This window comes from Anomaloglossus baeobatrachus, chromosome 1, assembly GCF_048569485.1.
Source record: "Anomaloglossus baeobatrachus isolate aAnoBae1 chromosome 1, aAnoBae1.hap1, whole genome shotgun sequence".
Lineage (NCBI taxonomy): Eukaryota > Metazoa > Chordata > Amphibia > Anura > Aromobatidae > Anomaloglossus > Anomaloglossus baeobatrachus.
In genome coordinates, this window is record NC_134353.1 from 916,645,263 (window position 1) to 916,670,093 (window position 24,831).

Here is a 24,831-nt window from a genome sequence, read left to right on the forward strand (position 1 = left end):
AAGATTGGAGTAGGGAAGAACACAATCCTTGACCATTCTGCAACCTTGAAGGATTGGAGTAGGGAAGAACACAATACTGGGCCATTCTGCAACCTGGAAGGATTGGAGTAGGGAAGAACACAATCTTTGGCCATTCTGCAACCTTGAAGGATTGGAGTAGGGAAGAACACAATACTGGGCCATTCTGCAACCTGTAAGGAGTGGAGGAGGAAAGAACAGAATCCTGGGCCATTCCACAACCTAAGACAGGTCAGTCAGCAACCCTTTACTGGGGAAATATCCCAGATCTAGACAAAGAGGGTAGGGTTTTCTGCCATGAAGGTCTTCCATAAACCATCATCTGCCGTTTAAAGTCTTATACAGAGGGTAAGAGTCAAATAAAGTCTTAATATAGGATAACTGCCATATAAAGTCTTTACACATAGATGAGTGCCATATAAAGTCTTATATATAGGGTAAGTGCCATTAAATGTCTTATACAGAGGATAAGTGTCACAAAAAGTTTTACACATCTGATAATTGTCATATAAAGTCTTATACAGAGGGTAGGAATCAAATAAATAAAGTCTTAAATATAGGGTAAGAATCAAATAAAGTTGTACACATAGCATAAGTGTCACATAAAATCTTACACATAGGATAAGTGTCATAAAAAGCCTTATACAGAGGGTAAGAGTCACATAAAGTCTTACACATAGCATAAGTGTCACTTAAGTCTTACACATAGGATGTGTCATATAAAGACTTATACATAGTACCATATAAAGTCTTATACAGAGGGTATGAGGCATATAAAGTCTTATACATAAGATAAGTATCATATAAAGTCTTACACATCAGATAAGGCCATGTAAAGTTTTATACAAAGGGTAAGAGTCAAATAAAGTCTTACACATAGGATAAGTGCCATAAATAAGCTTACACAGAGGGTAAGTGCCACATAACATGTTGGACATAGGCTAAGTGCTATATAAAGTCTTGGATGTAGTACCATACAAAATCTTACATACGTAAGTCACTGATTGGGCAGTTCGACTATAAACAGAACACTTCCGGGGGAGGGTAAGCAGGTATTTCCATTTATTTAGTTTTTTGCACACTACATCCCATCATGCTGTTGTTACCCCCGGTGTGAACCGATCAAACACTGCAAGCGGTTCGCACTGGGCTGAGCACTGAGTGTAACCGAGCACAACGATGCTCGCAGAAGTGGTTTGGATACATAAAGCCCCAAACTCTGAACCCCAACTTCGGGGGGGGGGGGTTTGGAAAGTTTGTGTTTGGTACGAACACCAAACCTTGAGTTCACTCATCTCTATTCAACAGTTTTTCAGCACCCCTTGGGAATATTTTGGGTTCCCACTGGGAGTATAGTTGTTGATGCATCTAACGATTGGCTTCCATGATGAGACAACATTCCGGGAACATAATCAACGTAGAGATCCCTACAGAAGACCCTCAATAAAGTCGACCATCTACATTTGGAAAGAATATTAACTTTTTTGCTTGACCACCTTGAGAATCCGTATCCTAGTTAGTTGACTTTGGTCTCTTTGAGGCGTTGCTTTCCTTGTACAAATCTTCTGGACATGATAATGAAGAGCCATTATCCAACATGAGGATGTGTGATTTTTTTTTTTTGAGAAGACCTAATCATTTACCCTGCACAAGATAACTATGGAGAAATATTTTCGGCACGGCTTATTTGCTTAGGCACCCGGCAAGTTATTAAAAAAAAAGTATATTGCTGAAGGAGATATAGCATCTAGCCAGACTCCTTCTCTTCGTTCCGTCACCCTGTGGAATTTCACACTGTATAAATGAAATAAATTAAAGGCCTGTACAGAATTAATGATTTTCGGTGTTGCCCATGGTGCTGATTCAGTGGTCGCTCCAAGGCTCAGGGTAACACATTCTTTAAGTGCAAATGATATCTCCCAGAAAATCCACATTATCTTGCCATTTAATTAACAGCTTTCTTTAGAAAGAAGTAAGAAATTGTGTTACATAGCGGGACGAAAACAATTCTTCCTTATTCCATATAGAGCAGACACCGGTAATAAGTAACGTGTTTATTTTTACATCAGCCTTGTTAGGATCATATTCTAACAAGATGTTTCGCGTGATGAACGGCGGCATGGAAAGATTATTAATAAAGAAATAGATTGTGTTTTATCGTTACTTATTTCTATAACTCTCAACACAAAAGAAAAGTCTTTACCGTGAGTAATTGTCTTGAAGCCACGTGGTGCAGTCTTGGAGTGGTTCTTACCAAGAACTTGGCTCATATGTCCATAAACGTTAATTATTATGGACAGATAATAAGTTTGGGTTGAAGAAAGGGGCTTCTGAGAAAGGGTATGGATATTTTAAAGGGTGATAATAACCTTAAATATGATGTGGTTTAGATATTCCATGGTGGAACCAAAGTCTTGTAATGATTGCAGTCTTTAACACTAGAAGTCCCAGAGAGGGGTCATTTAACATTTCTACCTTTGGAACCCAGAGACATGGGTGGAATGACCTGAAGGATTTTAGCTAACATCCTATAATCACCGTCTTTTGTTCTGTAATTAAGGCCATTACTGTCGCACCACAGAAGGTTGTTGGTTTCCATTGAGTTTAGCCATTTATTTTCTAGTCAGTTCTATTCAGTTTAACTAAGGATCATTTGACCCTCTTTCGGGACTTCAGGGTGGAGCTCGAAATTTCTGGGACTTCTAGTGTTAAAGGGAAGCCGTCAGCACTAAAAGAGTGTTCAAACCAAGCTCATTTGCTCGATTCCACCCTAGACGTGGTCAACTGTTCTATGCACGTTTCCATCTACTTGTTTCCATATATCTCCACCTCTTATTTGTCATGCTAGGTACAGGGAAATACCAAGAGAACGGTGAAAGGGAAGGGAAACCCTGTGTCTAGGAAAGGGGAATTTTCTATCTATCTCCACCTCCTACTTGTCCCGCTAGGTACAGAGTTGTACCAAGTGAAAGGGAAGGTGAACTCTATGTCTGGGAAATGGGAATATGGTGACCCCTGATCAAACCTACTACTGATCCCTGGGGTATCTTACTACCCAGGATACGTTCCACAGCTATGCGCCGAGCCAGATACCTGACCCTTTGCATCCCTATTGCTGGGCCCTAAATAAGGAACAGATGGGATGAGCTCTTCGTCAACTCCACTAAACACTATAGAAGACAAAGAGATCACGCATCAAGCATGAACTACTTATCATTAGATGACTCAGGTAGAAGTTCAGCAGAGTTTTCAGCAAAAACACCACAGAGGAGTACAAGCCACCTGCTTGCAACCAGAGCTGAAATGAACTGAAAAATATCACCAGAACTAGTCCAAGAAAGGAAGGGGTATTCTTTTAAGCACCAAGAGAAAACTGATGATCATGAGCTGGCTGGAAGGCGAGCTCCTGCTGGGTCCAAAAGGGGAGAGATGAATCCAGCAGGAAAACTACCTAATACAATGAATACTGACAGCAGAAACAATGGAAAGTCAAGGAGCATTCTGTGCTGCCAAATGCTGTGGCCTTCTATGGCCAGAAACCACATGACTGTCTGTCACCTGTAACACACCCGTGACACTCTTCCCTGGTTGATATCTCTTTACACACAGGAAGCAGAGGAGCCTGGAAATAGAAGGAAAAAAATTAGATTAGAAAGTTCATAGCATTGTTTTGCCAGGGGTGCACCGAGCATCTGTGTTTGGTTCACTGGTGGACACAGTCTAAAAAGAGCCCCTGCCCATGAACAATATATTGGCCTTTTGCAGTCTAATAGTGCACTAGCACATGAATGCATCAAAACAGACCGAGAATAAACAAAACTCAGACACACTGCAAACTCACAGGAACACGCAGAAACTAAGGAGAAAAGCTAGAGAAGGAAGGCACCAACGAAAGTACAACAAGGGTTAATACCACAATCGCTCCTACAACCACAAGTAAGTCTGGAACACAACACCTCACCAGACCAGTATAGAGAAGCTAGAGCTGGCATTAAAGGAAGTGTCCAGCCAGCATATACAGGAGGAGAGCAATGTGACTGGCTCCCCTACAGCATGTGATCAAAGGAGACTAACAAGCAGCCCAGTGGAGAGTAAAGGGTACTTTGCACGCTGCGACATTGCTTGCCGATGCTAGCGATGCTGAATGCGATAGTCCCTGCCCCCGTTGCACATGCGATATCTTGTGATAGCTGCCGTAGCGAACATTATCGCTACGGCAGCTTCACACGCACTTACCTGCCCTGCGATGTCGCTCTGGCCGGTGAACCGCCTCCTTCCTAAGGTGGCGTGTCGTGCGACGTCACAGCAACGTCACACGGCAGCCGTCCAATAGAAGCGGAGTGGCGGAGATGAGTGGGACGTAAACATCCCACCCACCTCCTTCCTTCCGCATAGCCGGTGGAGGCAGGTAAGGCGATGTCCCTCGCTCCTGCGGCTTCACACACAGCGATGTGCGCTGCCGCAGGAACGAGGAACAACATCGTATCTCCTATTGGTGCGACATTATGGAAATGTCCGACACTACACAGATCACCGATTTACGACGCTTTTGCGATTGTTTATCGGCACATCTAGGCTTTACATGTTGCGGCGTCGTTACTGATGCCGGATGTGCGTCGCTTTCGATTTGACCCCGACGACATCGCAGTAGCGATTCGCAACGTGCAAAGTTCCTCCAACACTTGCTAGCCTGCTTATGAACTACAAGTCTATGGGTCGATGCCCGAGTCTCCCTGGCTGATCACAGACATCAGAAAAGTGCCAGAATCTGTAGTCTCCACAGATCCTGACGCCGCCATTACAATCATGGATGTTTGTATAAATCTCCTTGTGACAGGAGCCTGCAGAATTATGATTTCAGCTCTTAAAATAATGTGTCTTGAAGTTTAGTTTTCTTTATAGCATAAAGTCATTGCTCTCAGTTACTATCTTCATATGCTTTGGAGAAATAAGGAAATGCTGGGAACCTTACGTGGCATCTTATCCAGTTGTGCAGTAGAAGTGTTTTTTGTTGAAGGGGAGACACAGGTTAGGAATATGGAGTCTATTAAGTGAATGTCTAGATACTACAAACCACGCAGAATGTACAATACATAACATTATATTCTCATTTATTACATACATATAGCACATCCCGATCATCTCTCCCCTCCGAAGCTTCAAATTGCTGAGACACCCAAAAAGGATATGATATTAATGTGCAAAATAGCGCAACCTGACTGCATCCAGACTGCTGCTGCAAATTTGCATATTAATAAATGTTTTTGTGACAGCATTTAGCAGATCAAGAAGGTCACGTATTAAAACTGTCAACAAGATTTTACATTTTTTGGCTTGTTTCCTTTTTTTTCCCAGTTATCTCAAAGCACTGAGCCAGATGGGCTCCATTAACTCTTCTCGTGCCGGAAGACGTATATCAGGGACGAGGCCTTATCTGCTGGGACTTGTACCAATGAAGACGGGGAGATAAATGTATTGCCGGATATAGGGAGCAATAAGGAAAGATAGGAACCCATAGTCAATGACATGTTCTGACTCCAACATTTTAGGGTAGATTCACATAAAGTTCTAGACATTCGTCAACCATTCGCCCCAGTATAAAAAATTTCATATAAAAGACAATTTATTTGGATGTCTATCGTGGCACTCTTTTGGCACATCTATAGGGCACTTTACACGCCACGACATCGCTAGCGATAGCACCCGCCCCCGTCGTTCGTGCGACATTTGGTGCTCGCTGCCATAGCGAACATTATCGCTACGGCAGCGTCACACGCACATACCTTTGCAGCGACGTCGCTGTGACCACCGAACAATCCCTCCTTCAAGGGGGAGGTGCGTTCTGCGTCATAGCGACGTCACTGCGGCGTCACTAAGCGGCCGCCCAATAGCAGAGGAGGGGCGGAGGTGAGCGGGACGTAACACCCCACCCACCTCCTTCTTTCCGCATTGCCGGTGGACACAGGTAAGGAGATGTTTGTCGTTCCTGCAGTGTCACACATAGCACCACCGATATTATGAAAAGGAGCGATGTGTCAACGATCAACGATTTTTGACGTTTTTGCGATCGTTGATCCTTGGTGTCACACTCTGCGATGTCGCTAACGGCACCGGATGTGCGTCACTAGCGACGTGACCCCGACAATATATCGTTAGCGATGTCGCAGTGTGTACAGCACCCTTATGACTTACATGATATGTTGGGCACATGTTCTTTCACTTTTGTCGTAACGTATTGATTGACTTCAAGACAAATATTAATTTGGAGCACATAATCGAATACGGCTGCAAAAATGAAAGCGGCAATTTAGGTATAGATAATTATTTTTTGGGGTGAATTAGCTTAAATATACCTAAAAGACTTTGAGGATCACATGATCTTTTTTATACGTCGCAAGTTGTAGACAAACCATCCCTATTATTTACTTCTAATCACCAAGCAGAGCTTGGAAAAGTGTAAATGCCTCATCCATCAGCCAATTTCCTTTAACCATGTTGTATACAGGCTGATAAAGGTTAAAATTCAGGGGGGAAATCTGCAAATTCATTGACACCAAAGATACTTAAAGGTGTGCATTGGAAAATGAGTTATCACCAAACCACAGGATAGAATTCCGACAGCTGAGACCTGCACCGATCGGGCATTAGAATTGGGCTACAGAGCTCTGCGCTCAGCCTATTCCATCAGTCTGATAGAGAATGAATTAGGAAGTGATCGGGTTTGCACACTGCCAACCCATCCGAATGGGAATAAAAGTGCCCTGTGATAGATGAACATACCCCATTCTGCCAGTGCAGGTACCAGTGGTTAGACCCCAACCAAGCAGTAAGTTATCACCTATCATGTGGGTACGTGATAACTTGCTTTGACCAGACAACCCTTGGATATACTTAGAGAGGTCTGGACATCTAGACGATAACCAGTTATTGGTCTTCTACCAACCATCATAGTTGTGCTACACTCAGGTTGGCTTAACACAATTCCCTTGAGGAGCATTTAGACAGGTTGCCCCATCTTAACCATTGATAGTAATTTCCAATGCTGTAATAGAAAGTAATCGAAAGAGCCATGCATGCACGGCCACCTATGTATTCCATTGAAAGGGTTGTCCACTACTTGGACGTCCCCTTCTCATCAACTATGTTTGCCTCCTTTAAAATAAAATGCTTATTCTCCCCTCCCGTGCTGGTGCCTTTGCAGTGGCACTCACAGTCCATGGGCTCACATAAAATTGTTACTTCACGCAAGCTCGGCGCTCAACCACCGCCAACTTCCCTCTCCTCACCTACGGATAAATTGAACATCAAGAGAAAGTCAAGGCTGCCGCTCACTCACTTCCCATTGATATTTGATTCGTCTGCAAGCGGGGAGAGGGAAGAGAGCTGATTGGGCGCAAGGCTCACGTGAAGTAACAACTTCATGTGAGCCCCAGAAGAGGAAGTGCCAATGCCGGTGGAACGGTGCCAGCACCGTAGGAGAGTATAAGCTTTTTATTTTAATGGGCAAACATGGGACATTAGAAGGGGATGTCCATGTAGTTGACAACCCCTTTAGGGGAAGACTGGAGTAATGATCTCAAGATAGATATGGGTCCGATTCATGAGCCATACATTTTCCAGTCTGGGAAATGAGCCAGATTGTCATATCTGGGGCATTTATGGCATCTAACTAATGAGTTTAGACCCCTTTTGTAAAAGGTCTACAGGAGGCTCTCCAGTGCTCTCCTGGTCAGTCCATCATGGGTGTACTGAGATGGTTTCTAGAAATTTTCATTTCAGGCCTGTAAAAAAGTGAAGTCAAAGTTTTTTAACTAATGGCTACACACCTACAATGACTCGCAAGTCATGCTAAAGTTATTTCCTTGGGGGACAATCCACTGGTGGCTCAGCCCATACTTTTTAGCCAGTTACATGTTGAAATAAAAGTTTTTAATGTTTCTAACAAGGAGCTCAAAAACTCTAAAATTGGTGGAAGTCAACTTTTTGAAATTAATTCCTTTGTGGTAGTATGGTGATACAGAGCTCTAGATTTGGGAATGTAAGTACATACTATACACAGAAAATACAAACCGTGAGTGTGAAGCTAAATAAGGTGAAGACTAAGGGGCACTTTGCACACTATGACATCGCAGGTGCAATGTCGGTGGGGTCAAATTGAAAGTGACGCACATCCGGTGTCGCAGGCGATATCGTAGTGTGTAAAGCCTTTTTGATACGATTAACGAGTGCAAAATCGTCGTAATCGTATCATCGGTGTAGCGTCGGTCATTTCCATAATTTGGAAATGACCGATGTTACGATGTTGTTCCTCGTTCCAGCGGCATCACACATCGCTGTGTGTGAAGCCGCAGGGGCGAGGAACACCTCCTACCTGCGTCCTGCGGCTCACGCAAGCTATGTGGAAGGACGGAGGTGGGCGGGATGTTACGTCCCGCTCATCTCCGCCCCTCCGCTTCTATTGGCCGCCTGCTGTGTGACGTCGCTATGACGCCGCACGACCTGCCCCCTTAATAAAGAGGCGGGTTGCCGGCCAGAGCGATGTCGCAGGGCAGGTGAGTGCAAGTGAAGCTGGCGTAGCGATAATGTTCGCTACGCCAGCTATCACCATGATATCGCAGCTGCAACGGGGGCGGGGACTATCGCACTCGGCATCGGAAGCATTGGTTTGCGTTGTTGTAATGTGCAAAGTGCTCTTTAGTTTACTTCATTTAGAATAGTTATTTTTTGGTATTACAAGACTGGACATAAGCAGACGTTTATGCAGTGATCTATTATATCAGGGATTAAACTCATGCATAACAGGAATTATAGGAGCCTGTTCCAGAGATTTTCGGTCAAATGGTTTTTTTTTTTCCTTTTCATTCCAGTTAGGCAGGAAACACTGGCACTTCTACAATTGTATTTGCAGATATGAACTTCATATAGATTTGTGGGGGGAAGCAAACAAAGAAAATAAAAAGACAGTCAAAGCAAACCTCCAGAGGATTTAGGCTTAGTGCAATCAGTGGAAAGGGATTCCAGACACTCTGAATTATGTATTCAGACACATTGCCTCCAAGGAATATTTCTTAGTCTTAATGTTGTTTTTAGGACTTCATTTTGGAGCAGAGATTTCAGTAAACTGAAACTCGATGCAAAACAAATGCGCCACTGAGAAATAATAATAAAAACAATAAAAATTCAACCAACAGAAACAACATAACCTAAGAAATGCATAAAAGGCTTAAAGATATTCCTTGTGGGAGGAGTCATGTGCTCAGACATTTTTATTGGCTGGTTGTTTACTAGTCCCTCCCCTGAGGATGCTGCTAGTTTTAAAATTTTACATTTCAAGTTTTGTCTCAGCGGGATCTCAATAATACTTGTATTAAATAAAACTATTTAATTGCAAAACAAATGCGCCACTGAGAAATAATAATAAAAACAATGAAAATTCAACTGAGAGAAGCAACATACCTTGAGAAATACATAAAAGGTTTAAAGATGTTCCTTGTTGAATGAGTCATGCGTTCATACATTTTTAGTGGCTGATTGTTTACTAGTCTTTCCCCTGAGGATGCCGGTTGTTTTAAAATTTCTCATTTCAGGATTTGTCTCATCAGGAACCCAATAATATTTAAATTAAATTATTTCATTGAAAAACAAATTCGTCACTGAGAAATATTAATAAAAACAATAAAAATTGAACTGAGCGAAACAACATAACCTGATAAAAACATAAAAGGTTTAACCCCTTAGTGACGGAGCTACTTTTCACCTTAATGACCAGACCAAATTTTGCACTTCTGACCAGTGTCACTTCATGAGGTTATAACTCTGAAACGCTTCAACGGATCCTGGTGATTTTGAGATTGTTTTTTCGTCACATATTGGACTTCATGTTAGTATCAAATTTAGGACAATATTTTTTGCGTTTATTTATGAAAAAAATTGAATTTTGGCAAAAATTTTGAAAATTTAGCAATTTTCAACTTTTGAATTTTTATACCGTTAAACCAGAGATTTCTGTGACACAAAATAGTTAATAAATAACATTTCCCACATGTCTACTTTACATCAGCACAATTTTGGAAACAATTTTCTTTTTTGTTAGGAAGTTAGAATAGTTCAAAGTTTATCAGCGATTTCTCATTTTTACATCAAAATTTACAAAACCATTTTTTTAGGGACCACATCACATTTGAAGTGACTTCAATAGGCCTAGATGACAGAAAATACCCAAAAGTGACACCATTCTAAAAACTGCACCCCCCAAAGTACTCAAAACCACATTCAAGAAGTTTATTAACCCTTCAGGTGCTTCACATGAACTGTGGAATGAAAAAATGCAATGTGGAATGAAAAAAACATTCAATGTGGAACATGCAATGTGGAATGAAAAAAGCAAAAATTAAATTTTACCTAAAAATGTTGCTCTAACCCAAATTTATTCACTTTTAGAAGAAATAACACAACAAAATGGACCCTAAAACTTGTTCCCCACTTTCTTATGAGCGCGCCGATACCCCACATGTGGTCAGAAACCTCTGTTTGGACAAATGGGAGGGCTCGGAACAGAAGGAGCAATATTTGAATTTTGGAAAGCAAATTTGGCTGAAATAGATTGCGGGCACCATGTTGCATTTACAGGTCCGCTAAGGTACCTAAACAGAAGAAACCCCTCACAAGTGACGCCATTTTGGAAACTAGACCCCTCAAGGCTTTTATCTAGGTGTATATTGAGCAGTTTGAATCCAAGAGTACTTCACAGAATTTGATAAGCTTAGGTTGCCATATTGAAACTTTTCATTTTTTTCACAAAAATGTTGCTTTAGCATCATATTTCTTACTTTTTCAAGAGGCAACAACAAACCGTGGACCCCACAGGTTGTTATCCAATGTCTTATGAGCACAGGGATACCCCACATGTGGCCAAAAACCTCTGTTTGGATAAATGGGAGGGCTTGGAATGGAAGGAGCACCATTTGAATTCTGGAAAAGTTGAAATAAATTGCGGGCACCATGTCACATTAGCAGGGCCCCTTGGGTACCTATACAGCAGAAACCCCCCACAAGTGACCCCATTTTGGAAACTGGATTTTATTCAGGAGTATAGTAAGCATTTTGAATCCACAGGTACTTCACAAAAATGTTGCTGTAGCAACAAATTTCTCACTTTTAGGCTATGTGGCCATGATCCAGCGACACGGCGTCTAGTACACAGTGTCAGCCTTCCTGCAGAGATGTGAGTGTTGTCCACGGGAGAACGCAGCTGCCCATGCCCACGATTTGGGTTCAGGCTGCTGTGGAGCTCTATGCTACCTGCAGAGAACTCTCTTGTCTCCGCAGCATAAACTGACATGCTGAGGCTCGGGAAGCTGCACCACAGGTCGGTTTATGCTGCGGAGAAAAGAAGCACATTGGGCATAGGATTTCTAAAAATCTGTGCTTCTACTGCACAACGCAGCGTTATGGATGCAGGGAAAACACTCTGTGCCCAAAACGCTGAAAACCCTGATTGTGGGCACACAGCCTAAAATGCTACAATGGATGAATGGATAGATGTCAAACATATATAACGTCCCACCCCCCTGCATATTCTAAGCTGGTTCCCTTTAGTGCCTTTCATGTGGCACTAAAGGGTGCCTAGCCTTGTATTTAGCCCCCCCAAAAATTAATAATTAAAATAAACGACGTGGGGTCCCCCCTATTTTTGATAGCCAGCTAGGGTAAAGCAGACAGCTGTAGCTTGCAAACGACAGCTGACAGCTTCACCTTGGCTGGTGATCAATTTGGAGGGCTCCCCAGGCATTTTTAAAAAAAAAAACAAAAAAAAACAAACGTGGGGTCCCCCCCAAATTAGATCACCAGCCAAGGTGAAGCGGACAGCTGGGGTCTGGTATTCTCAGGGTGGGGAGAGCCATGGTTATTGGACTCTTCCCAGCCTAAAAATAGCAGGCCGCAACCGCCCCAGAAGTGGCGCATCCATTAGATGCGCCAATCCTGGCGCTTCGCTCCAGCTCATCCCGCGCTCTGGTGCGGTGGCAAATGGGGTAATATACGGGGTTGATACCAGCTGTAATGTCACCTGGCATCAAGCCCTGGGGTTAGTGATGTCACGGCATCTAAACAGATACCCGACATCACTAACCCAGTGAGTAATAGAAAAAAATAAACACAAAAAAAAAAATGTATTTGAAAAAAAACTCCCCGAAACATTCCTTTTTCACCAATTTATTGAAAATAAATAAATTTTGGTCACTGTAATCCATTTTGGAGGTCTATCGGCGACTCTGGACCTTCTAGAATATGGGGGGCACGTTCAGGGAACGTATCCCCCATTTTCTGGAAGAGCAAGCTCTCCATGAGCAGTGTGGGTGCAGTAATCTGACAATACTGCACTCACACTGCCCCGGTCCAACCTAGGGCAGAGTGACCTGCAGTAACCTCATTCCAGAATATGAGGGGCACGCTCACAGAACGTAACCCCCATTTTCTAGAACAGCAGGCTCTCCATGTGAGGAGTGTGGCAGCAGCGAGGTCAGCGTCCCTGCTTGCAGGGATCCAGCTGACAGCCGCTGTCTGCGCATGCGCCGCCAGCTTTCTAGGAGGTGGAGTGATCGCGGGGATGGAGCAGTAGCCAGGTAACGGGGCTGACCAGGGGCTGACCGGGGGACCTGGGGACGACTTTTCTGCCGCATGTGACGTGTCACATGCGGCAGAAAGAGCGGGATGAATGCGGCCGTGCGCTGCGCGCCGCCATCTTGCATGCTCCGGAGGGGGGGAAGGGGGAGCGCTCTAGAGAACCGGAGGGGCTCCGGTGGACCAGAGGGCTCCGGTAGACCGGAGGAGGGGTCAGGGGGAGGACATTTCCCTCCGATCTGAAATGTTTGATCATTTCAGATCGGAGGGAAATGAATGCAGAGCCGGCGGCGGCGGCAGTTTTCTGTGCGCTTCGGCGCCATTTTGACTGCTCCGGAGGGGGGTAGGGATGGTGGGGGACTCTCCGGTACCGGGGGCTTTGGGGGCACTAGAGGATTATATTTCTTTCTCATCTGACATGTTTGATCATGTCAGATGAAAAAGAAATCAGTTTTACCGGCCATTTTTTTTTTTTTTATCATGTGTTCGTTGGTATACGGTATATACCGGCAATCACATTATCGGGGTCCAAAAAAAACACCCCGATTCATAATCTGGGGGGTCTCAGCTACCCCCGGTAGCTGAAACCCCCGAGATTTTCGGTCGCTGGGGGGCGCTACAGGGTTTTTTCGGGCCACCGCTTTAAAGCGGCGGAACAGAATAAGTACCCTGTTTTGCCGCCGCTTTAAGTCGTACGGCCGTCGTTATGAGGTTAAACATGTTCCTAGTGGGAGGAGTCATGTGTTCATTTTTAGTGGCTGGTTGTTTACTAGTCCCTCCCCTGAGGATGCTGCTAGTTTTAAAATTTCTCATTTCAAGTTTTGTCTCACCGGGAACCCAATAATACTTATATTAATTGAAGTTATGAGATATCATAATAAAAACAATACAAATTTAAACTAAGAGAAACAACATAACCTGAGAACTAGATAAAAGGTTTAAAGATGTTCCTTGTGGGAGGAGTCATGAGTTCAGATGGTTTTTATTGGCTGGTTGTTTACTAGTCCCTCCCCTGAGGATGCTGCAAGTTTTAAAATTTCTAATTTTAAGTTTTGTTACAACGGGAAAATAATAATACTTATATTAAATGAAATTATTTAATTGTGGCACCTAATATCACACATAATCAAGTACATTAAGAATAATTGTGAGATGTGGAAAACATATCATGCCTCTTGAACTATATTACAGCACTGGCAATAAATCTCTCCAATATAGACTTATTTAAACAAGCTGGACTTAGTATGAGTGGCAGTCCTGGCACTGAGTGGGTGAGAGCTTTCGAAATCTCCGGATGCATACAGGAGGCAATGCCAGGAGGTGGAATGCAAAGTACATAAATAGCATCTCATACATAACTGCTACATTAAAGATATATTCTCCGTCTCATTTAATTACTTGTCATATCAGTCTTGGGGAGAGGACCTGGCAGAGAGCCATGCTGTTTTATTCAAGAATTCGTCATTCACGCCAAGTCCTTCAAGCTTATTAGAATTTTAAAACCCTTTATACAGTAATGCATTTACCTGTGTGTCAGGAAGGAAAGATAAAGAAAGATGGAACCGTTACCGTTAGTTTATACAACACGCCGTCTTATGGCCTCGCTAAATTTACTGACACTCAGTAAAAAGGAATATCATTTGTAGCTTTTGTCGGCTACATTTTTGATCAGGAAAACAGGACAATATGTGACTTTGCACGGATTTTTCATGCCAATATTCTTAGTTCTTCTATTACTTAAAAAATATTCCATTTTGGGGTTATTCTGTTTCCTCCTGGTCTCCGGGTATAATCAGTTTTCATTGACAGCTGCAGCAGTTCAGTGACTCTTGGACACTCCTCTTTGGATGGAACGTGAACGTTGCAGCCCATTAGTGGCTGCCGATTGGTTGATTGGCTGCAGCTGTCATGTGACATTGTTTCTTTCAGGAGATTTCTTAAAGGGGTTGTCCACTTTGTTTTCATGTGACATTATTTATTCCAGGAGACTTCTTAAAGGGGTTGTCCACTTTTTTCCATGTGACATTATTTATTCCAGGAGACTTCTAAAAGGGGTTGTCCACTTTTTTTTCATGTGACATTATTTATTCCAGGAGACTTCTTAAAGGGGTTGTCCACTTTTTTTCACGTGACATTATATATTCCAGCAGACTTCTTAAAGGGGTTGTCCACTTTTTTTTATCCCAGGAGACTTCTTAAAGGGGTTGTCCACTTTTTTTATCCCAGGAGACTTCTTAAAGGGGTTGTCCACTTTTTTCATGTGACATTATTTATTCCAGGAGACTTCTTAAAGGGTTTGTCCACTTTTTTGTTCATGTGACATTGTTTATTTCAGGAGACTTCTTAAAGGGGTTGTACACTTTTTTCATGTGACATTATTTATTACAGGAGATTTCTTAAAGGGGTTGTCCACTTTTCTTTGTTCATGTGACATTGTTTATTCCAGAAGACTTCTTAAAGGGGTTGTCCACTTTTTTCACGTGACATTATATATTCCAGCAGACTTCTTAAAGGGGTTGTCCACTTTTTTTTATCCCAGGAGACTTCTTAAAGGGGTTGTCCACTTTTTTCATGTGACATTATTTATTCCAGGAGACTTCTTAAAGGGTTTGTCCACTTTTTTGTTCATGTGACATTGTTTATTTCAGGAGACTTCTTAAAGGGGTTGTACACTTTTTTTCATGTGACATTTATTACAGGAGATTTCTTAAAGGGGTTGTCCACTTTTCTTTGTTCATGTGACATTGTTTATTCCAGAAGACTTCTTAAAGGGATTGTCCACTTTTTTTCACGTGACATTATTTATTCCAGCAGACTTCTTAAAGGGGTTGTCCACTTTTTTCATGTGACATTATTTATTCCAGGAGACTTCTTAAAGGGTTTGTCCACTTTTTTGTTCATGTGACATTGTTTATTTCAGGAGACTTCTTAAAGGGGTTGTACACTTTTTTTCATGTGACATTATTTATTACAGGAGATTTCTTAAAGGGGTTTTCCACTTTTATTTGTTCATGTGACATTGTTTATTCCAAAAGACTTCTTAAAGGGGTTGTCCACTTTTTTCATGTGGCATTATTCATTCCAGCAGACTTCTTAAAGGGGTTGTCCACTTTTCTCATGTGACATTATTCATTCCAGCAGACTTCTTAAAGGGGTTGTCCACTTTTTTCATGTGACATTATTAATTCCAGCAGACTTCTTAAAGGGGTTGTCCACTTTTTTTTATCCCAGGAGACTTCTTAAAGGGGTTATCCCCTTTTTTTTATGTGACATTGTTTATTCCAGGAGATTTCTTAATGGGGTTGTCCACTTTTTTTTCTTTTTTTTTTTGTTTGTTTTATGTAACTACACACATATGGGGCTATAAACCAATTTTGCAGACCAGTTTCATGAAAACATTTGCCCCATTTTACCTTCAATATCTTTTATATCTTTTTTTGCTGACTGCAGAATGAGTTTATTGAGAATCTGTCAGTGAGCTCAGTCAAACTGAATGATGATAGATTTTGTAAATCTCTTATACACCTTTTGCTGACCACATCAAAGTTCAATGACAGAGCCTGCAAAGGACTAATGGTGCAAAATTGTTAATGAAACCCAATTGTAAAAATAAGTTTTTACCCTAATTCGGAAATAAAAGACATTAATGGCTAATTTGATGCTTTTTAAATTGAGAGTCAATGCTTAAGAAGACCCAATGGCCAGACATCACCTTAATCCTAGCAAGGACTTAATTTAAATCCCTTTTTTGGGGTATTCCGAATGAATCATTGGAAATTCCTAATTTAGGACGTTCATCAAAACATGAGAATAGAGATCATAGAGGATATCTGTCAATGGAGGATCTTCCAAATCTGTAGCTAATCACCCACTGATTCTAATGGGTACTGTGTAATGCTTATTTTGTCCTGTAGAGGCGCTGTAGGGAAATAACCCAATTATTGCAAAGTTTTCCTAAAATATATGATTGCTGGAAATTAATAATTTATTTTTGATGAGCTCTTCTGACAAAATATTCTAATAGATTATATAGGTCCGGTACATAAGAGATGTGCCATGCGGTTTTTCGGCGTTGCACTCGCATCGGATTCTGTTCTCGCTGCAGAGTCCGACAAACAGCCTGGGATCACAGCCTGTCATGGGTGGTAGCTGGTTCTGGCTTCACTGCTCACCAGTACAGCAGGAGTTAATCCATCCTGGCTTGTGATCATCTGCTGATTACCATCCTCAGCCGCCTTCATCCTTTATAAAGATCTGAATTCTGGGGCTGAGTGCCAGATATAGCTTCTGCTTTCTCGGTTCCTGTGGATATCCAGTTCTGTGGTGATCTACAAGTTGCGGTTCTGCGCGGTGTGTGAGTCCTCCAGTTGTGCATTTATTTCCTACCCCTTTTGCGTTACTCTCCAGTTCACATACTGTCCCTCCTTTGTGTTTGAGTGCGGTGTGCACGCGTTTTCATTTACCCTTGTCTGTGCCTATTTGTGGAGTTTTCGTTGCTGGGTTTCGGGCCCGCTGCTTGGGTGGGGGGAGTAGTATCAGGACTTGGACAGGAGGCAGGGTCACACTGGGGTCTCGAACCTGGCTAACATCAAGCCTACCTTTGAGATAAGGGACAGCACAGGGGCCGCAGTCTTAGAATTAGCTTAGGAGACCCTTTTCTTCAGTCCATACCCCATGACAAGATGCTAACAATAAGGAAATGGTGAGGAGCTTTCTCTAACCAGAAGAAGCAGAATAACTTATTTAAAGGGAGCCTGTCAGGTCCCCTATTCCCTCCAAACCAGCATCATTGTAACCTGTATACCCAAATTTCCTGGCTAACCAGCTCTGTATAATGCTATTCACTAATATGATGGTCTTAAAAAAAGTCTTCTAAACCTTGCAGTCCCTATGCTAATTAGGCCTGTGACTAGTTGATAGGGCATTAGTTTCCCTAACTAAACTTCCCTTTTTCCATGTTATCATGCCCCTGTGGGCATGATAACATGATTTCCATTAGCTGATGTCAGTGCAAGCTCTTGGAAATCTGGTGCATGGGCACAACTCAGTCGCATCAATGCACTTCAGAAAAAGGGTTTACGCTTCCTGGCTTCTTTAGACACACTGGGCATGACCGGAAGTTCAGAAAATGGCTCATATACACGTCTTCTGTCCTTCTAATCATGCGCAGTACACCTAATGAAGCCAGGAAGTGTCCACCCTGCTTCTGAGGCTTACTGACGACGTTGCCGAGCTGTGTGCATGCGCAAGATTTCCAGGATCTGGTGCTGATGCCGGCTCATAGAAACCATATTATCATGCCCTTGGGGGCGTGACAACACGGAAAAAGGGCTAACTAGTCAGGGGAACTAACGTAACAAACCCCACAGGCTCCGATCAAATATGTGTCTAAGGTTAAAATGCAAACACCCAAAAAAATAAAACGGATCCATCTGGCCAACTCCATTCTGCATTCTGAGTGGCTCCGTTTATTCTCATTGTGTACCATGATGAAAGCTGAAAGAAGACGAATCCAGTGACAAAAGCAAAATGCGGTTTTTTGAGAAGGCGCACCTCCGCTGCATTCAGTGGACCTGGAAGTTCCCTCCACTGTAGCAGCTCGGGGTTTCTTGGGTTTGAAATCAATCAAATGTTTTTGGTGTAGATTAATGGTGCCCGAACCACGGGTTTGTAGCCAGGTATGATTCTCTCTGAAACGAAAGAGAAATCTAGGAAAGGGAGAAAGCTCACCAATCCATGAAACACCTGCACCAAATGGAAATGATTCGCATGGAGCCACCCAGGTCCAGGCTTCCAAGTGGATAGTGCAAATCAAAAAATTTCCTCCCGCGATAGGCTCTCCAGGGTAAAAAAATCACTTCTTAAATCTTAAAAGCAGAAAGAACAAACAGTTCAAGCCACTGATCAAAAACCAACACGTTTTGGCAAAAGTGCCGTAGTCATGGATAAGGCACACATTTTGGCAATGGTATCTTAGTCATGGACCATGACTGAGGTACCTTTTCTAAAGCCTTGCATACACTTTAGATGCAGTAGCTGTCGGGCAGGTGATGGTTTGGCCGATTGTTCGGCTGGCAGCTATCTCCTCATGCTCTCCCATACACAGGAGCGTTCTCTGCCGAGTGCTCCTATCTTCTTTACAAGAGCTCCGTAACGGTGGCTTACCTCTCAAAGAAGAAATGTTTCTGCAGTTAAAACCAGGTCCTTAATTCCCCCAATATCATCTATCAGAGACCTCCATACACATTAGACTGATGGACAAGTGCCAAACCAGGGCGAGGGAATTCTTGGCGTATGGCGCAACATGGTAGGAAAACCATGGAAGATGTAAGGGAAGGCCATGGTTATAAGGAGAGGGTCACCAACTCCCACACAACTGTGGCTGATGCCTGAGCTCCCTAACATCCCTATACAGGTCCTTTTCCCCCATGTACTATCACATGCCTAGGCTCTTGCTGACCCTGAACTTACCCTGACTAGGATGTTGGCCAGTGAGACACTAGTCTCACTACTACAATAAAACAACACAAAGAAGATAAGACAAATGGGTGGAGAAAGATAATATAAAATACTCCTTGGTTTCTTCAGTAGGAAACTTCAAAGCTGCAACTGAAACAACACCACAGCTATGCAGAGATGAACTCCTTCAACATGGTCACTATAGAGAATATCTATTACTGGCATGGAGTAAAGCTAGGAGTGGGTATACATGGCAGAAGGACGTGATGGCAAAATTGTGCAGCTGTGATTAAGGCAATAAGTAATCTCAGCCAGTAGGGAAAAAATCTTTAACCCCTTCAGTATCAAAAGAAAGCAAATCCACTCCATCTCAAGATGTAATCTGTGACACCAAGCTTATATTGGTGGCTTAGTCTACTGTGTATGGGGGTCTTAACACTTTTTTGTGAATAGACCTTTCTTTTCTTTTGGAACAGGGACCCTAACAAATTGGTCATATGACGGACCCTTAAATTGTCCAGTATGGAAGGGCTCTTATTGAGAGCAGCACATTGCCATCTTTTTCCACTTTAACCTCTTGTGGGCTAGCTGTATTTTTTTTTTATTACCATTTCTTTTTTTTTTATTCCATCCATTAAAAATGCAGATTACAATATAAATGGCAACGTGTCTGGCAATTATTTTCTGTATTATTCTTTTACATTTTTCATATGAGCAGAATGATAGATGCCTCAATTGGCAGTTTTTACCATTTTTTTTTTTTTGTAAGCCTTTGATGATAATTGCACAGACTGACTTGTACATTAATCAGTGACTGGTGATTATTTTTATTAGGTACGAACGCCATCCGCCTGAATATATGGCCTCGGTTTAGAGCTACAGGGAAACTCTCAGGCATTTGTATAAACCCCATCCATGGCTTCCTTATTACAACATTCAAATAAAATCTGCATAACATTTATCTGATTTAAAGACAGAATCCGTCTCCGGTGCAGCAATGCTAAACATTTCCTCAAAGCGCCATAAAAGTTTAATATTAATGAAAAGAGAGAGAATTAATTAGAGCAATGATTCTTTGAAGATCTTGCCAGTGACGTCATGAAATTCGAGAATTGTTCTCAACCGGTTTGGAGGTTTTGTGTTACCAGTCCTGGCCTGATGGGTAGAGGGGGGCAGTATTGTTCCTCGTGTTGCTTTAGAGAGTGCAAAAGTGACTATTGCACCCGACGCTGGGGTCTAAAATAATCAATAATAATAAATTATCCAAATTTGTCTATTTCGGCAGGACCCGCTAAGGGGTACCTTGCACGTTGCGACATCGCTACTGCGATATCGTCGGGGTCAAATCGAAAGTGACGCACATCCGGCGCCGGTAACGGCGTCGCAACGTGTAAAGCCTAGGAGAGAAGATGAACGAGCGTGAAACAGTCAAAAATCGGTGATCTGTATCACGTCGTTCATTTTCATAATGTCGGTACATCCGCAGGTACGATGTTGTTTGTCGTTCCTGCAGCTCCACACATCGCTGTGTATGAAGCCGCAGGACCTACAAACATCTCCTTACCTGCGTCCACCGGCAATGCGGAAGGGAGAAGGTGGGCGGGATGTTTACATCCCGCTCATCTCCGCCCCTCCGCTTCTATTGGCCGGCCATTTAGTGACGTCGCGGTGACGCCGAACACACCGTCTCCTTGAAGGAGGGATTCTTCGGCAGTCACAGCGACGTCGCCGACCAGGTATGTGCGTGTGACGCTGCCGTAGCGATAATGTTCGCTACAGCAGCTCGCACTACATATCGCATGTGCGACGGGGGTGGGTACTATCGCGCTCGGCATCACTAGCATTTGCTAGCGATGTCGCAACGTGCAAAGTACCCCTAACTATCTAGTTGTGTAGCAATTCTCCTATGAAGGCAAAAGTCAGGTGGGGGGGGAGAAGGATTGGGCATCCTTTATCATATAAGTCATATGTGTATTTTGTTTCACTCATCTTGGGTTCTTTTAGTTCAAATAATTTTATTAAGGATTTTTGATTGCGGATGATCGAATACTTCGATTATTCGGCTTCGCGAATATTTTCCGAATACCTCTCCGCTATTCGACTAATTGATGCGCAATGTAAGTCTATGGGAAGCCTGAATAGTTCCGAATAGTTGTTATTCGGGTTTCCCATAGACTTACATTGCACATCGAATATTCGCAAATAGTATTCGATCATCCCTATTTTTCATCTATGGATATTTTGAGCCATGAGGGAAAGTAAGAAGCCAAAAATGTGTCCTTAAAGGGAACCTTTCAGCAGATTTGTCCCCATTAAGCTGTATCCACCACCAGTGAGCCCTTAAATACAGTATTCTAGAATAACATAAAGAATATAACATAAAAAAAACACCTTTGTTATACTCATCCAGGGGGCGGTCCAGTTCAATGGGTGTCGCTGGTCTCGGTCCGGTGCACCTCTATTCAGTGCAGTCGCCATCCTCCTGCCCACTCCCACGTCATCCACACAGTGTCCTCCAAGGCACTCCTGCGCATGTGCACTTTGTTCTGCCCTGCTCAGTGCAAACAAAGTACTGTAATGTACAGGCACAAAGAAAGCTTAAAGACCGCCTGCGCATGCGCACTACAATACTATGATCTGCCTTCAGCAGGGCAGATCAAAGTTCGCAGGTGCTGGAGCATAATGGAGGGCACTGGGTGGATGATGTGGGACGCGTCATCCACACGGGGCTGGGAAAGAGGAGGCAACTGCACAAGGTGGAGGAGGTGCTGGACTTTAGACAAGCGGCACCCATTGGACCAGACCACCACCTAGGTGAATACAATAAAGGTATTTTCAATGTTCCACAGAGCGGCCTGGGTTCTTAAACACAGTATACTAGAATGCTCTACATAAGGGCTAACAGGTGGTGGCTATAGGTTATAAAGGAAAAATCTGGTGACTGATTACCTTTAATCTGAGAGCAGAATAATGTAGGATCACAGACCCTGATTCCTTTGATATATCACTTACTTGCCTTCTTGCTGCAGTTTTGATAAAATCAGTTTTCTTTGCTGCAGACCTAGCAGTGCTCAGAAAGCTGAGCCCTGTATAACCCCGCCCACATCACTGATTGGCAGATTTCTTGTGCACACTAATCAGAAAGATGTTAATCAGTAGTAGGGGTGCTCCCACGTAGTCCTTCATATTCATTAGTGTGGGAGCAGATTTCTTCTGCTGATATATTAGTGATTTTATCGAAATTACAGCAAGCAGCCCAGTAAGTGACATATCACTGGAATCACTACATTATGCCATTGTGTTTTTTGAGAAAACCTATTTGATAGATTCCCTTTTTAATGTTTTTTTTCTTAACAAAGTGCTTGTAAAAAAACAAAAAACCTCAGTTCTCAAGAACAGAAGGATTTTTAGAATTCATTCTCCAGGTTACCAGCCACTTCTGCAGTCAATCAGAGGTGACCTGTCTCCTAGGCAATGAAATTACAAACTTTTTGCTAAGAGAAGGTGAGCATACTGCCTGCCTGAAGTCTTCCGGATCACACAGGAGGCAGGGGAGCTGCACGCTCCTGAAGATCCATCTTGTGATTGCCCCTTTAAGAGAATCATAAAGATAATGAGCAAGTGACTTATTTACTTGCTTACTATCTTTTTTTTTCATATCGTTCCTGTGATCAGCAGAAAGCTCGATGCCGGGATATCATTGTAGGCGGTAAAGCACAATGAGGCATCTCACATCGGCGGCTTGCATTATGCATATATTCTGATTACCTTCATCGTATGACCTTTTCGGAGGCAGAGATAGCGAGAGGGTAATGCACCTTGAAAAATCGGACCCTCATTTCCTAAACTATGACACATAGCAGGAGAGTCAGGTGCTGTTATTGCTTGCTTGAAGATACGGTTTTCACCTGAAGCTATTGATTCTTCTCATATAACTACTTAACCTAAATGAGACCTTTACAGGAGCTATTTTGGATCCGGCACCGAAGCGCAGAGCAGGATCCCCAGCTTCTGCCTCATTTATTGAAATTCAATAGGCTTCACTCATATTCTTTATTAACTTCTTTCTTGCCACGGGAAATAGGGCAACATTTATAGCGGATATGTGTCCATCTATCAGACCATTTTTTATTTTTTTATTTATTTTTTTTGCATTTCGTTCTCAATAAGTTACAATGAGGGTCATGTATAGAAACGCGTTCACATGAGATGCCACTGACTATCAGATTCAGGGCTCATCCAGACGTCCATGCACAATGGGCCAATCATTTACTGGCCGCAGGTCTCCTGACCCGAACTCGGCAGCCTCATATATGCCCATGCCGACGTGCACAGATGTCTGAATGAGGCCTTACTTGTAGTCTAAAAGGTGAATATTAGATTTTAAATCTGTATATTATCAATTCTTAATATATATTCGGAGTTTTTCATGTCACAAAGCTCCAAATGCCCTGCATTGACTTTTAAAGCTAAACATTTTTGGTTACCTGAAGTCACCACTAGAGGGAGCTAAAGAGCTAACTGCATACTAGGTGCTACAATGAAATCCATAGCAAAACAGTATGCAGTAGGCAAGCTAGCTCCCTCTAGTGGTAACTGCAGATATTTGTTCTTAATACATTAATAAGCAAATAATATAGACCAGACAAGTTGTAATGAGATCATATTTTAACAGATGTATTCGAGCTGATAAGGTATATATTATTTGATTATTAATGAATAACAACAAATTAGTTAATGCAATTAATTCAGCCTATGGCTAACCTTGTACTGTGATACCACGAGAAACCAATTCTGAACTCAGTCAGCTTTTTCTAAGCTTCCTTTACTGGTTTATATTGGTTTGTATCATTACATATAGTAAATGGATTCTACAATTATAGATGTACGGTATATATTTCTACTCCACATTCTATATTCTATGTTGCTTCTAATAGAATATTTGGGGTATGTATATTTACGTGTCATTCTTTAAAGGGAACCTGTCACCAGATTTATCACTTATGAGCCGCAGCCACCACCAGTGAGCTTTTATACACAGCATTCCAGAATACTGTATGTAAGAGCCTAGGTCGTGCTGTATAATGTAAAAAGCACTTTTATAATACTCACCTAAGGGGTGGTCTGGTCCGATGGGTGTTGCTGCTCTCTGTCCGGTGCCTTCTCCATCTTGTGCGATCACCGTCCTCCTGTTCAGCCCCCAAGGGGTGCATGACACGTCCTGGGTCATTCACAGAGAGGCCTCCATTGCACTCCTGCGCATGCGCACTGTGATCATGCAGATCAGAGTATTGTAGTGCGCATGTGCGGGCGGTCTTGGACCATTCCTCGTGCCTGCGCATTACAGTAATTTGCTGTATCTTCAGCAGGGCAGATCAAAGTGCGCATGCGCAGGAACATAATGAAGGCCTCTGTGTGGATGCCATAGGAAAGAGTCATCCATGCGAGGCTGAGCAGGACGCTGGTGCCACCATGTGAAGGAGGCGCCGAACCGAGAGCAGCGACACCCATCGGACCGCACCACCCCACGGGTGAGTATAATAAAGGATTTTTTTTACATTTACAGCATGGCCCTGGGCTCTTATATACAGCATTCTGGAATTCTGTATATACGTGCTCACTGGTGGAGGCCGCAGCTCATAAAGGAAACCTGTTACCAGGATTTTCCCTTAACTGTTGGCTCAAAATATCCTGAGTGTGCAAAAATTACCACTTTGGGAAAAAAATTGATAC

General features: G+C 42.7%; 1 protein-coding gene and 1 long non-coding RNA gene across 18 annotated transcripts in view; one reads left to right on the forward strand and one right to left on the reverse strand.

Moving 5' to 3' along the window:
- The window catches only part of CELF4 (CUGBP Elav-like family member 4), a 1,553,364-nt gene that overhangs the window by 646,989 nt on the left and 881,544 nt on the right, over positions 1-24,831 (forward strand). The window lies entirely within an intron of this gene.
- LOC142256173 (uncharacterized) overlaps positions 1,897-24,831 on the reverse strand; it is a 198,590-nt gene continuing 175,655 nt past the window's right edge. For both annotated transcript variants that reach the window (XR_012727496.1, XR_012727495.1), the window contains exon 3: positions 1,897-3,640. This is a non-coding gene — a long non-coding RNA (uncharacterized LOC142256173). The remainder of the gene's footprint in view (positions 3,641-24,831) is intronic.